This window comes from Diprion similis, chromosome 2 (assembly GCF_021155765.1).
Source record: "Diprion similis isolate iyDipSimi1 chromosome 2, iyDipSimi1.1, whole genome shotgun sequence".
NCBI lineage: Eukaryota > Metazoa > Arthropoda > Insecta > Hymenoptera > Diprionidae > Diprion > Diprion similis.
Genome location: NC_060106.1, coordinates 8,382,555 through 8,395,457, shown reverse-complemented (window position 1 = coordinate 8,395,457; position 12,903 = coordinate 8,382,555). Strand labels below are relative to the sequence as shown.

General features: G+C 40.7%; 1 protein-coding gene across 3 annotated transcripts in view; it reads left to right on the top strand.

Moving 5' to 3' along the window:
* Positions 1-12,903, top strand: part of LOC124416355 (calcium uniporter protein, mitochondrial) — a 95,375-nt gene that overhangs the window by 44,401 nt on the left and 38,071 nt on the right. The window lies entirely within an intron of this gene.

Genomic DNA, 12,903 nt, shown 5'->3' with positions numbered 1-12,903 from the left:
TTGCCTTTTAGTGTGATAAGGGAAGTTCGATAAAAAACGCAGGTTCGGTAGTTCCGGAGTGAGAAGTACCAGCACTCAGTAGCCTGCCCTTTTCTTTTCGAATTTTTCATCTTTATCTTCTCCTGGGATGCGGAACGCATTGGCTGAATATTTGAACAATCTTCTTTTTCTCTGCATCTTCTTTCTTCGTATTTCTTCCACTCCTACAAGCTCAGACTATAGAGGATCTCTAATGTGCACGATGTACATGCACTTGAAAGTGGCAAGGAATGTGAGAATACATCTACGATGTTTCTTGCTATAGACGAGTTCTGCGAATAATTTTGTACTTCGTACGAAGGACAACGCTTTGGTTCTATAACCACTGTTATGGTACGTGAAATTCCTACGGTGTTTGAAGGATGAAGAGGAGGACCACTGTTGAAATAATACCTACTCTCGGAATTCATTTTACGCATCTTGTAATTCCCGGCCTTGCCATGCCTACCTACAAATTATTCAAGTCTCTGAAGAATCATTGCAAACTAATCTTTGCAGGCTGAATAAGATGTTTGCCAAGTATTCTCGCCAACCCTTTATCCATTCGACCCCTGCACCTCCACGACCCGACCTAAATCGTTTCACATAAATTTAAATTAGTAATCCGTTGTGGCTTACGTTGGCACGGGAACCCGGAAGTCCTCGATGCCGTCTAGACTTTCTGTCGAGGACTATCTGATGCCTACGGTTCATCAGATTGCATAAATACCAGCCGGTATAGGTCACTCGGTTCTGATTTAGAGATGAATTGGACCTAAAATGTCGTTCATGAGTTTTCGTTTATTTATTTTCATATGCAACCATCTCATCGTACAATAACGAAGAGAAATGAGCGTGAAAAGCCTGTAGGTACCGCAAAAATCTTGTCTCTACTTTTCATTCCATATTCTATGATCTCATTTTGCATTTTCAGACTATTGTGTTCGTTTCACCAGGTTGAAGTTGGTAAAGTTAGCGTAACGGAACATCAGAAAGAATATCAAGTAATTGACTTTTCAAAATGAGAGTTTGTTTTGTTTATCATGGTTTACTAAAATTCGTACATTGTCAAAGATGCAAAGTGACGATTTTTCCTCGACATACATCGTTAAAGTAACGTTTCTAACGTTTCTTCATCTCGTTTCGGGTACCTACCCTAAAAAACTCTAGAGGAATATCAGGCTACAGTCCGTTGATATTCAGCGCGTCCTTTGAAAGAGTGGCCTTTTAAAATTCAACGAGGCGTGCCATTAACACGTTGGGGGAAAATGGGTTCATTAGGACTCTAGGCATTTTGAGGTTTTGCTGAGGAATTGTTAAAAAAGTTGAGGACAAGTTGGCCGCTTGAAGTGGAGGATAATGTTGGAGGGTTACAGCTGGGGACAAGCCGTCGTTCGTGTTTACGTTGCGTGGCGTTGCGTTGCGTTGCGTTGCGTTGCGTTACCCCGCGCGGTATATATCAGAGGGGATGTTTCAGAGGTTCCAGACTGCGGACGCTGCGTCGGGCGCCATCGCATCGATCTGCTATCCCCGGCCAAAACTCTACGCAGAAATTATACCTGTATACACACACACCGTGGTATCGCTCGTCTTTCAAGACTCCGATTCGCACGGATCACTCTGTGCGTTCATTTTTGTTTTCGCTTTTCTTTTGTGTCGGTATCCCGCGAATTTTCCCATCATTCACTTCGTCCCTTTTTCTGCACACTGGGCCTTTTTCGCGGAGAAAAAAATGGTTTCCTCTTTCATTTATTGGACGCGTATATGTTCTCACAATTTTCGTGAACACTGCGATTTTTGGTACTTATAAGAATCGATTGGGTAATGGGATTTCGGAACTACTTTTTGGAAGATGATATGTTCGGTTTAACTTTGGCCCGCATCATGGAATTACCAGTGCAAATATAGGCGTCGCTATTGTTTACTTTTACTCGAATAACGTCAGAAGTGGCGTTATTGCTTTCAGTCGAGGAAAAGTTCGATTGAAGGTTTTCTTGGCTTTTTTTCCCTCCACATAAAAAATTTGACCGTTTTGTTGGATTTTCATCTTCTTTTCGTTTGAAGTGAAGTACGAGTCTTTTACGTGTGGACAGAAATTATATTTCACAACGTTTTCGCGCAAGTCAACAGATAGAATAAAACTTGAAACATCGTTGAGCCAAATCCGCGATTTCAGAGCAACCTAAAACCTGCAAAGTCAAGAGTAAAATTCAGAAAAAGGCAACACCTGAGTTACAATACGGTTGGGCTTGAAACGCACGTTTTACTTTTCATGTATTCAAAGTACTGGTAGTTAAACCGAAACGAGAAAGATATTACATACAAGGGGATATATCGTAAAAAAATGCTGTTATTTTGCAAGTTCCAAGGGAGACGCGCGTGTAATCGATTGACACGGTCAAAGGTCAACCTTGTACAGGATGTAGGGGCAGATTGATTAGACGCCTAAGAAAAGCGACGTCGTATATTAATAACTGATTTTTCCCATTTCAATTAACCTGAATGAATTGCTAAAAAGATGTCAAATCATCCGGTTGAATTGGGAATTATTGACAAATGTCAAGGTGTGAAGTATGGCACCCGTTATACCTGTCATTGGATAAGACATTCCTCGGCATCTCGTGAAAGACGAATAACTCAGTTGATATGTATGAATGCGATATTTCGGTAAAGAAAAGATAAATTCTATACTCTTTTACACAATGAAAGCTTTTCCACATCGTCAGTTACGTCTTTAAGGCACCTAAATCATCTTCGAGAAAAGAATAAGGAAAAAGAAGGGACATAAGGATGAACGACTAAGCCATTGAAAGTTTTGGGAACATCCAGTTTTTCCAGTTTTTATATTGAAAAACTTTTCCGCTGAGAGGTGAACGTAGGTTCAATATTTATGACTAATGTATCACATCCGCGTCGAGGATTGATCGGTGTGTTTCCAAGGTACACAGAAACCCTTCCTTAGTACGCGGCATTAACACTTGAACTTGTTGGAATAAAACCGTGTAGAGTGTCTTGGCTAAGCTCTTCACTTACCCCTTAACGCTTATCGAGATCTTGAGAACAAAGGCAACGATGTACGACACAGGGTTCACGTGTCAGATACCTTGACGAAGAGTTGCTTTTGCTCTACTAAAGACTTTAGATTGCGATTATAACCGTATTGATCAACTGAAAAAGTTTTAGTCACGTTTTACCAACACGCGAAAAGAATTTCGACAATTTTTGTAGACATTATCCTCTTTCAATTATCATCACTGAATGGTGAAAAGCGGCTTAGCCGTTTACTGTGTCTACCCTTAATTGCTCTCGGCTTCTTACTGGTCGAGGAGGCTACGGAAAATTGTAGTCCACGATGAAACGAGGGGACGGTTCACGCGAAATTCACAATCACCAAGCCTAATCGCAGATTTACTCTGGGGAAATTTTAACTTTGAATACGTCGTAGAAGGAGCCGAGTTTCTACGGAATTTATACGGTGAACGCGTCCTTGGAGGTCTCCTTTCTTCTCCTTGTTCGTTTACTACAGTGCTTTTCGACCTTAAATCAGATAAAAGTCAGGATGAGTAACTGCGCGTCGCCTCTCACTGCCTGGAACAATCAAAGTGAAAGCGACTGGGTTAGGGCGTGAGGGTCAAAATGCTCTTGGAAATTCGGTAGGTGGAAAGGTATGTCCCCTGATGACGTTAGCTCCGGTCAAGCCCGTTTCATGTTACGTGCGTGGAGTATAACGCGAACAACATCATGTAGGTGCTCATATTTAAAGGTTAGGTATGACCACTTTCTATTCCGTGAAATATTCTTGACAAATTTATCGTTATCTGATCATGGAGTTGAATATTGAACTGCCGTATCAGTAGGATTTGTGAATTTTATCGCGACTGTGGTTGGAAAAATGGAGTCTCGTTTTCGCTACACAGTAACAATTTGTTCGGAAGATCGAAACTGCGCTTCTCATGTATACCTGAGTGAATGTCAAGAAAAGAAAAAAAATAACATGAGGCAGCGGAGTGATGAATTGTCTAGTCCACATTCACCCCCGCCTATTCATCTCAATTAGCATCTTGCAGCTCACCCGCATACCTCCATGTCTTTCTCTAGCTCATCCCATTCTCTTCGCTCTCTCTCTTGACTCGAGTTGATCATTTAAGTACTGTAGCGAATGCGGAAGCTCTGAGGTACGCTCTGCAAGATAAACTCAGAGACACTCTGGTGAAATATTTAAGTCGCATGGTTCTGCATGGAGGGCTCTAGAATCCCTCTGGTAGTCATTGAGGAACGGTGGTTTTCCAGCTACTTCGGAGCCGGAATTCGAGAAAGGAAGCATTGCGTTCAGCCATGCTACTGCAGAGAGTGCTTTCGGTGAAGCGAAACTATTGTCAAACACGGCACGGACGACCCTTCAGTCATTAAATCTTGAAACTGTGTGTCTCGCAGTCCTGCTGGTTTTGAGGTTAATCTAATCCCGTACAGATGCGAATCGGAAGCTAATGACCAGATGGGATCGGGCAACGGGTTTGAGCTTTGATGAACCCACGAACTTTCAGGATATAGCTTCGAATAATTCTCGACTCGAAAGACCAGCCGTTCGTTAAAGAAAATAGAAAAGGAAAATGTTTCGAATACTGTTCATAGCTGCAGGTATTTTCAGGGACGTACGAAAAAAATTAGTCGAGGAAGTATTCTCACTAAAATTTGAAGTGTACATTATATGTATGCGTATTTGAAGAATCGCTAAGAGTAAAAACAGTTGATGTCGGTAACTGAATGGATTCAACCGCTGCTTAGGTTTGGGGTCGTTTGGTGTCTAATTGTTTAGACAATATCCTTCTGCCGTTGGATAAACACGAGAATCTTTGAAACGCATTGAACTTCCGATCGGTAAGCAGAAACGAAAAAATAAGTCATTGTCGGCTGATTGATGACTCGAACGCGAAGAGTTCTTGTGTTGAAGTGCTTCAGCAGCTATCACATTGGTGTGTACTTTTTCATTCTTTGATCCTAATTCTTCGAAACTACTTTGAACTCTGATCTCCTTGATTATTCTTGTGTGACGCGTTACACCTGAAATGATTTGGAGAATTTTCAAAGGTTTTCTTCATCTTCTACGGGATAAAATCCAAGCACTGAGCATGGCATTAGGTAGTAAATTTAGCCTGACCTATACTCCCCATAGGATTTGAAACTCGCTAAAAGATTTGCAAATATTGGACGTGCAAAATTTATTGAGGACACAGGCGCGAGTGGATGTCGACGAGGACCTTAGCGTGTTTATGACTACGCCCCGAGCCAACATGCGGATGTTACGGCAGGAGAATCGATTGATATTCCTGCCATTATATCTCCCTTTAAAAACGGGGCACTGGGAAACACGCGTGTTGCTTTCGTTGCCTTGGCTCAAGCCCGGGAGGCAAACAGGAACAAACATTTGATTACGTTCCAGGTCTGCACAACGAAATTCAGGCGTTGTGTAACCCCGGCCATCCTGCAAGCTTACGTGTCAATCGCTGCATGAACTTCATTTCATTTTTACCGCGAAGACCAAACATCGCTGGTATTTTGAGCCCCTGAACTACGTGCAAGATCACTTTTAATTAACGGTTAGAAATAATTTTTTAGAGTGAAAAGTTTTGCGGTTGCAATTCATGCGGCAATGGATGCTTCACATTCCTGGAATAACTTTCCGCATTCCTGATTATCAGCAGGTACAGGTCAGGCATTTCGTAGCTGATTATTCGGGCCGCAGGTCCTGACACTAACCGAAAAGGAGTGATCAAGAGGAAAGTGCTGCAGCTCATCGACTATCGGGGAGTCTCGCTGCTCTTATCTTTATTCCTATCTGGGGAAAACCTCCCTGCCAGCTTTCCCCGAATTTACGGATATTCGTCTCTCGGGAAATCCTTTGCTTTTTCGAGAAAAGAATGAGATTAGATCACCTAACAGATACAACCACCTCGGTAGTTGTAAGTATCCTAAGAATACCAATCAATCTGTACAGAGTTCAGAAATCTTTTACAAAACATTTCATAGATTGTCATAGAATTTACCACGCCGTACAGTCTCGCGCAATTGTAAAATCATAAAACGATGTTAATTTTTTATCGCTTCGAAGTTTAAAGTCTAAGGAAATACGAATGAATCGTCAAATCCGTGAAATTTTAATATGAATAAGGACTGCTTTACAGGAAAAGTGCTTTGGTTAGTGATCGTAACAGGCTTTCGAAGTCCCCATTTGAATAAAAAATTTTTACACCGATCTGCGGCAGGGAAGAAGAAGAAGTTACTGCGATTGACGCGGAACACGAGGTAATCCCTATATAAATGTAGCTTAGCAGGCCGTAAGTCTCTTTTACTTGAGAACTTTCGTCCGCCGGGGATCATCTCAGTTTCAAAACTTATGAAAGGTTTGCGTGGTAAATTAAACTCTGGAGATTTCCTTAATGAAAATTACTGAATGTAGAATGAGATAGAAAAGCAGCATTCTTCGAATTTCGTCATTTGGGTCCTATTGCAATGGCAGATCGAAATATTAGTTAACTTTTCGATTCGGTATAGACATTCGGATCCTCAGTCGAATTCCTCCAATCAAGTTGAGTTTCGTGCATGTGCTAGATTTTTTTCTCCTCTTATTGTCGCAGCCAGAATTTTCGGAGATAAAATTGATCTGTTAAAACTGAGCAGAGAGTGCAACATGTCGCAATACTTTATCAAAGAGAGCAATAATTTCATCGAGAAATGGTAGCGAAAGATTTCTTCGAAATAGATGAAAAGAAAACTCAAGTAACTATTGGGTGAATCAGAAATTATTAAAATAAAAGACGCATGGAAAAAGTTCTTTTGACATCGAGCAACTGACATGATAGACGTGGTAGGTACTGGCCAATTTTCTACTTCAAAGCTTGAAACGGTACCCGCACTTTTCTCTTTGTCGTTATTGCCGTGCTCAGTCTTTGTATGTCAAGCCAAATCCGGACAATAAAGCAAGCGTTTTGCAGTCGAGCTTTCGTTTGATTTTCTTTCTTTTTTTCTCTCACCGCAGGCTAACCAGCATCCGCATAATTCGCGCAAAAACCAAAATCAGACGAATTTTTTCTCCACTTCTTGAATTAACTCATTTTACTAATGTACGGTGATTTTATTTATTTTTTTTTTTTTTTCTGGTACTATTTTCGTTCAGTCAGACCTACTTTGGAAAAAAAAAATAGTATTTGAAAGTATTAATATTGGTAAGCACATTTTGACCAGCAAAATCAGAGTTTTATTGGAAAATAGTTTTATAACTTTTAAAACTTTTACGAATCTTTTACCGACCTGACCTGAAACGAGAGTTTGGAAGAGTTACGTCCTGTACGCTTGCCATCTAAGTTCTGAAAAATGTAGCTCCACCCAGAATTTTTAGGTCATACCCCAGAGTCTGGCACCCTTCAGCCAGCCACAGCTCGCCTAACTCGGAGTTTCTCTCTGCTGCCTGGCTTGTTTCTTTGGTTCGATATTCGCCCCACCCTCCATGCGCCTATGCTAACAGGCACATCAAACGTAGAGTGATAAGATATATATCTACATACTACTTTATATATTCGTGTACCTACGACCTTCTTCTTCAGCGTTTTTGATATTTCTTTTTTGGCGAATAAATCATCCGGAGACGTTCGAAATCTGCCTTGGAAAGTTACAAGTATTCGTGGAAAATCGATATTTTGGATGAAAATTTTCCTCATCTCACTTGGGAGTTTCATATTTTTTGTTGCTAAGGAGAGATATTGCTCGGGCTATATAAGAAACGACGAAAGAACGGTGGCGAGCTGGCTTTCGTGCCTCCATTCTTGTCATTTTTTATTTTTCGTTTCCATCCCTTGTATATTTCTTACAAAATTGTCGTGAATCCAAGACTTTTTTCAAAATTGCATCGCAGGATTTAATGATCTGCAAAAATAGAGACAACATTTACGATGGCGCCTTCAGGCTGTACGTAGCTCGTAGAATTGTATTTTTACTTCATGACTCGAGGCCAGGTCTCAGAGCTGAGTCGGATTCGGTTTCGTTCCTCCCACGTGGCGACAGTGAGTCTAACTTTTATTTTGTTGTTTAGGTGATTGGGAAATCTTGGAACTCCAACAACATCCATTCGAGTTTTTCTTTCTCTTTACTTACATCTTTCACTTCGCCGAATACGAAAAAGTTCGCCTAGGGTGTGTTACGATATTTGTATCAGCTCTACACCGAGTTGGAAATATTTTATAACCCCGTTCGAAAATATCCTCACGAAATCTGATGCTTAAAAAACAGCTCAATGTAAATTACTACTGAATAATTTATATAGGGTAGGTACAAGGGTGAAACGTTACCGCAGGGTAGCGTATAACGAAACGGAAAACTGCCAACAATCATCGTTGGCCCTTTTTCGTACCGTTGATTAACTCAGTACTTAACGGGAACTTTGTCGAATAGAAGTCTTCAAGGGAGCAGAAAATATTTCGTCCGTAATAAACAGAATTTAAGCAATAACGATAGATGATCGTAGTAACTTAGGTTTTCACTCTGAATAGAAATTGAGCTCGAAATCTCTGATGAGTAGGGAAAATAACACCCTTAATTGTAACCCATTCTTCTAAGATTCATAATTCTGTAGGTAAATTATCATTAGCATCATTACTATGGGCGCCCGGAAGTATCGACGGAAAGCTGAGAGAAGAGATAAATGCCAGTGCGCTGCAGCGGTGAATCGATAAAGAGTCCTTCAGAAATTCCAGGCTGCACTTGCCGTTCAAGATGCATGGAAGTAAAATCCTGAGTTTAAAAAATAGCGCAAAAGTTTTTTTTAGACAGCGAAAAATTTAACCTGTAGTTACCTAATAATACAAAAAATATCGAAGCTCGAGTGTCCTGGTTTAGAAACGCTCAAAGTGCTTTGCCAAAACGACTTAAATAAATGAAGAGACATGTTAAATATAATTCATCCGCCCTCGCTGTTTCCTAGCAACTGGTCTATTTAAAAATCGCCATCCAGCAGCCCATGTCTCGGTATAAAAGTAATTATCCATCAATTGTTCGTACTTTACTGTATTTCGTGATCAGAAAGCTTGTTGTTAACAGGCCTGTATAAATTTTTCGTTAGTTAACCCCGCGGAAAATGTTGTCTTGGTGTTGCGTAATGATTTGACTGTTTTGCTCGTGTATTATAACTTGTGCGAAGGAATCTTTTAATAACATCGTCTTCACCTGTTGGTCGAACTTTAAGAAAACATAGTTATGTCCACGTTCATGCAGGATTGCTTGGAAACTGTGAGAGTACAGGTTTAAGACCGAATAAAAATAAATATACTTAAAAAAAGATGTCGAGAAGTTTATAATACATGCTTCGGATATGTCGGCGGATATTCTGTATTGCGAAATAACACAAAAATGACGAACTTTCGGCGGATAATCGTGTTAATATCGAAATTGCCTTCGGTATTATTAACCCTGGGTGACCGTTGTTGGATATGTCGATAAACAGGGACGTATAATCAGAATTGATGAGGCGAAACGTGGTTGGAGGAATCGAGATTACCAACCTTCCTGCACTACAGCTGCTTTTTCACGTCCGGTGGGAGATCCGACGAAAATAACCTGCGGCTCGTCTCCAATCGGCCGAGACGCCGGACCAAACAATTCATTTCTCTCCTCCCAGTTGGCGACAAAGTACGAAGATTGATCTCGTGATTCGCCTGCAAATATCTCACATCGATTCGCCGACTTCTGCTTCAATAACTGAAGAAGCAACCCTCCGGTAGTCTGACTTTAGTTGATTCAATGAGGACCAGGACGAACTTCGCTTTCTATGATCTTCGACTCCGAGAAATTGGACCTGATTCAGAACGAGGAAAGCTCCACTGTTCGATCACCGTCCAGTTTCGTTTCAACGAAATAAGAGAGAATTGCTATTTTCTCACGTCAGGCAATTCCGGAATCTTCCGTCTTACGTCGCTACTAAATGGGGTGGCAGAGATATTTTGAAGATACAAATGACACGACTTATCACAAAGGAAGTTACCACTAGCATAGAAGGATGACAGCATATTTTAGATCGTAAGCAGCAGCAGATCGTAAGAATTGCTTAGCCAAAGTCACCATGCAAAGTATTCAACCGTCAAATTTTACTGTAGGACCTTTAATTTTTAACTTCTGCAATTGTTGCCTGGAGTTTCCTTGAATCTGTTGAATTACAGGCACTGCTGCACTTAATATTCCAACGTTGGATTGTTATGTTTAAAGATTTTCCATCGATCAACTACGTCACTAGGCTTCTTCACAGAGAGATAGATGCTTTCGAACCAATCATTCGGCGTCGAGTATGATCCTCAAAAACGGGATGGAACACTCGGAGCTGCCGGTTCAATAACGATATTCGCGCTCGAATGGTAACCAAGCCCAAATCACATGCGTGGCTACACGCGACCCATGTGACGCACGCTTTGTACACAGTGGAATGCACGCGGATGGCTGCTTGTATGCGTGCTTAGGGAGTGTTATCTTTCCGAATAGACCATCCACACTGCAAACAGACTTTGATAATTTGTTCTGAAATTCGTTCATAACTCGGCTGGCTCTAGGTCTCGTGCAAACTCATTCAGGAAAAATTAATTTGCAAAGTAAATAAACATACGATTTTGCACGATAGTCTCGATATCGGATTAACCTCACACATTTCGTGACAATATCACATGACTCCATTATCAAATTTCGTTGAATACTCCGTGTTAATTTATAACACTACGTTATATCGTCTGATTAGTAATCAAACCAATATTGACGGTGGAAGAATGAGTTCGTCAGAATCATTTTTTTTTCGCCTAAGTTTTTTCCAACTATTGTTTCTTATCCTCACTTTCATTCTTGGCACAACGTCAAGCCTTCGTGTGACGAGAAGTTCAATTGCATAAATTGAATTATTGCACTTGAATTTTCTTCAGTTCTCGTGAACGCCCACCAGCATACGGCTGGCTCGTAGATTACAAAGGGCTTCGGTAGAACTTGATATCACTGTTGCACAAGCCAGCTGGATCAGTGACGCTGCCTGCACGGAACGGATTTCCGAATGTCAAGGCAAATAATGTTCTTTTGACTCTGTCAAATGTGGTCAATTGATGAACGACGTCGAACCGCCTACCCAGTTGGCGGCGCATAATACGTGGCTGTCGCCGAGGGGGTTATTTAGTATTTTGTGAAATTCGACGCTCCCCAGAGCATATGCGATGACGTTGATATTCTGTGGTAACTTTGAATTTTCGTTACTTTTTGCGTCTCTGCGATGTCTCGCTTTGAATTTCAAATTTACCATTTTGCAGGGCGACCCTTTTCGGTCAGTAGGGGGACACCTAAATTAAGGGTTGTAATCCCGTGAGTGAGAAAGAGCTTTCCAGCATCTGGGTTAACCTAACCTTCAATGCGGAGAATATGAATCCTTTTTAAATCAAAACATCCATCGAATATCGTATATTGTTGGAATCAATTAAAAACTGCAGTGTAAACACCCTGGCATGTGTGTCTTTACTTCATCCCCTACTCCAGGATTCTTCGTGTAACTACTAAAAGTAGACGTGTTGAGCTACTGGTAATTGTTCGTAACCAAGAGGCCTGCTGTGTTCTCATGCAAATTTGTCTAATTTACCCTACACGTACTACGTTCGACGGTGACACGCTGCGTTAAATAAATCCAAACACCCTGAGTAAATGGTGAGGCATGCTAATTTTGACGACAACGAATGATATAATTCATACTAATAATACGTAGGTATAAACCTATGTTAGAGACCATTCGATGTAAACACGTTACAAATGAAGTAAAATTATTCTCGTTTACGTAATACGGTGTAACCAACTTATACTCAATTTTACTTTGATACAGATATTCGTTTTGAATTTTATATTGTTCCCGTAAATTCATCTAACTGCAGTAGAAATTTGTTCATCGAAACATTCCCGGTGAATATCTCTTTTCTTGTAATATTGATTTTAATTATATCCAACTCACTCACATCAAAGCAACTCGATTAAAGCGCTTTTATCATTTTGATCACCACATACCAACCCACCCTCCTAATGGTAGACTTCAAAGTAGACGAAAATTTGCGACGCCTGTTATTATTTTTTCTGAAGATTATTATTATCGAAAGAATTCAGCATTCCGAAAACTGGTATTTGTGAAGAAAGATGCCCTGCTTTTAAACTTTCAGGATTAATAGCCTGAGACATTTTTTTAACGCCCTTAGCTTTGATAACGTCAAAATAATTTCCTCTATCCACGCCCGTTTGTGTATTTCTTGGTTGTTTTGCCGCCAGGAATAACAGCGTTGTTCCATCCCTAAGATTATCCTCGCGTCTACTTCCTGGGGAAACGTCGGGGGTTGAGAGAATAAATTAGAAACCGTAATAACTTTGCTCCGCCTCGGGGCTCTCGTGCCCTGGATTCCGAGGTCACTCGGTTAAGAATTCACATTGATTATTTTCATTGATCGAGAAGCCGAGTGGCTGATTGAAAACTGATCCAATTATCGCCTCTCCCCTGCAGCTCATTAGATTCGGCTGACAGCTGCACTGAAACGATGAACACGTCTAATCGATACAAACATCATCCTTAATCAATCGACTCGGTTACAAATAGCTTTTCGCGTCGGTGATCACTTGCAAATTGAACTCCAGCAGTCAACGTATGATTAGTTAATTACCCCTCGATTTTTCCTCCGATCCTAACTCGTAAGATCCAACTTCGATTTGGACCAACTTTGTTTGGTTGATGACTATCAGCAAGGAGTCGGAATCAAAGCTGCATTCGAAGCCGAATTTGAATTTTTATGAAGAATGTAAATTAGATTTTAAACTCTATATATATATATATATGTGAGCATT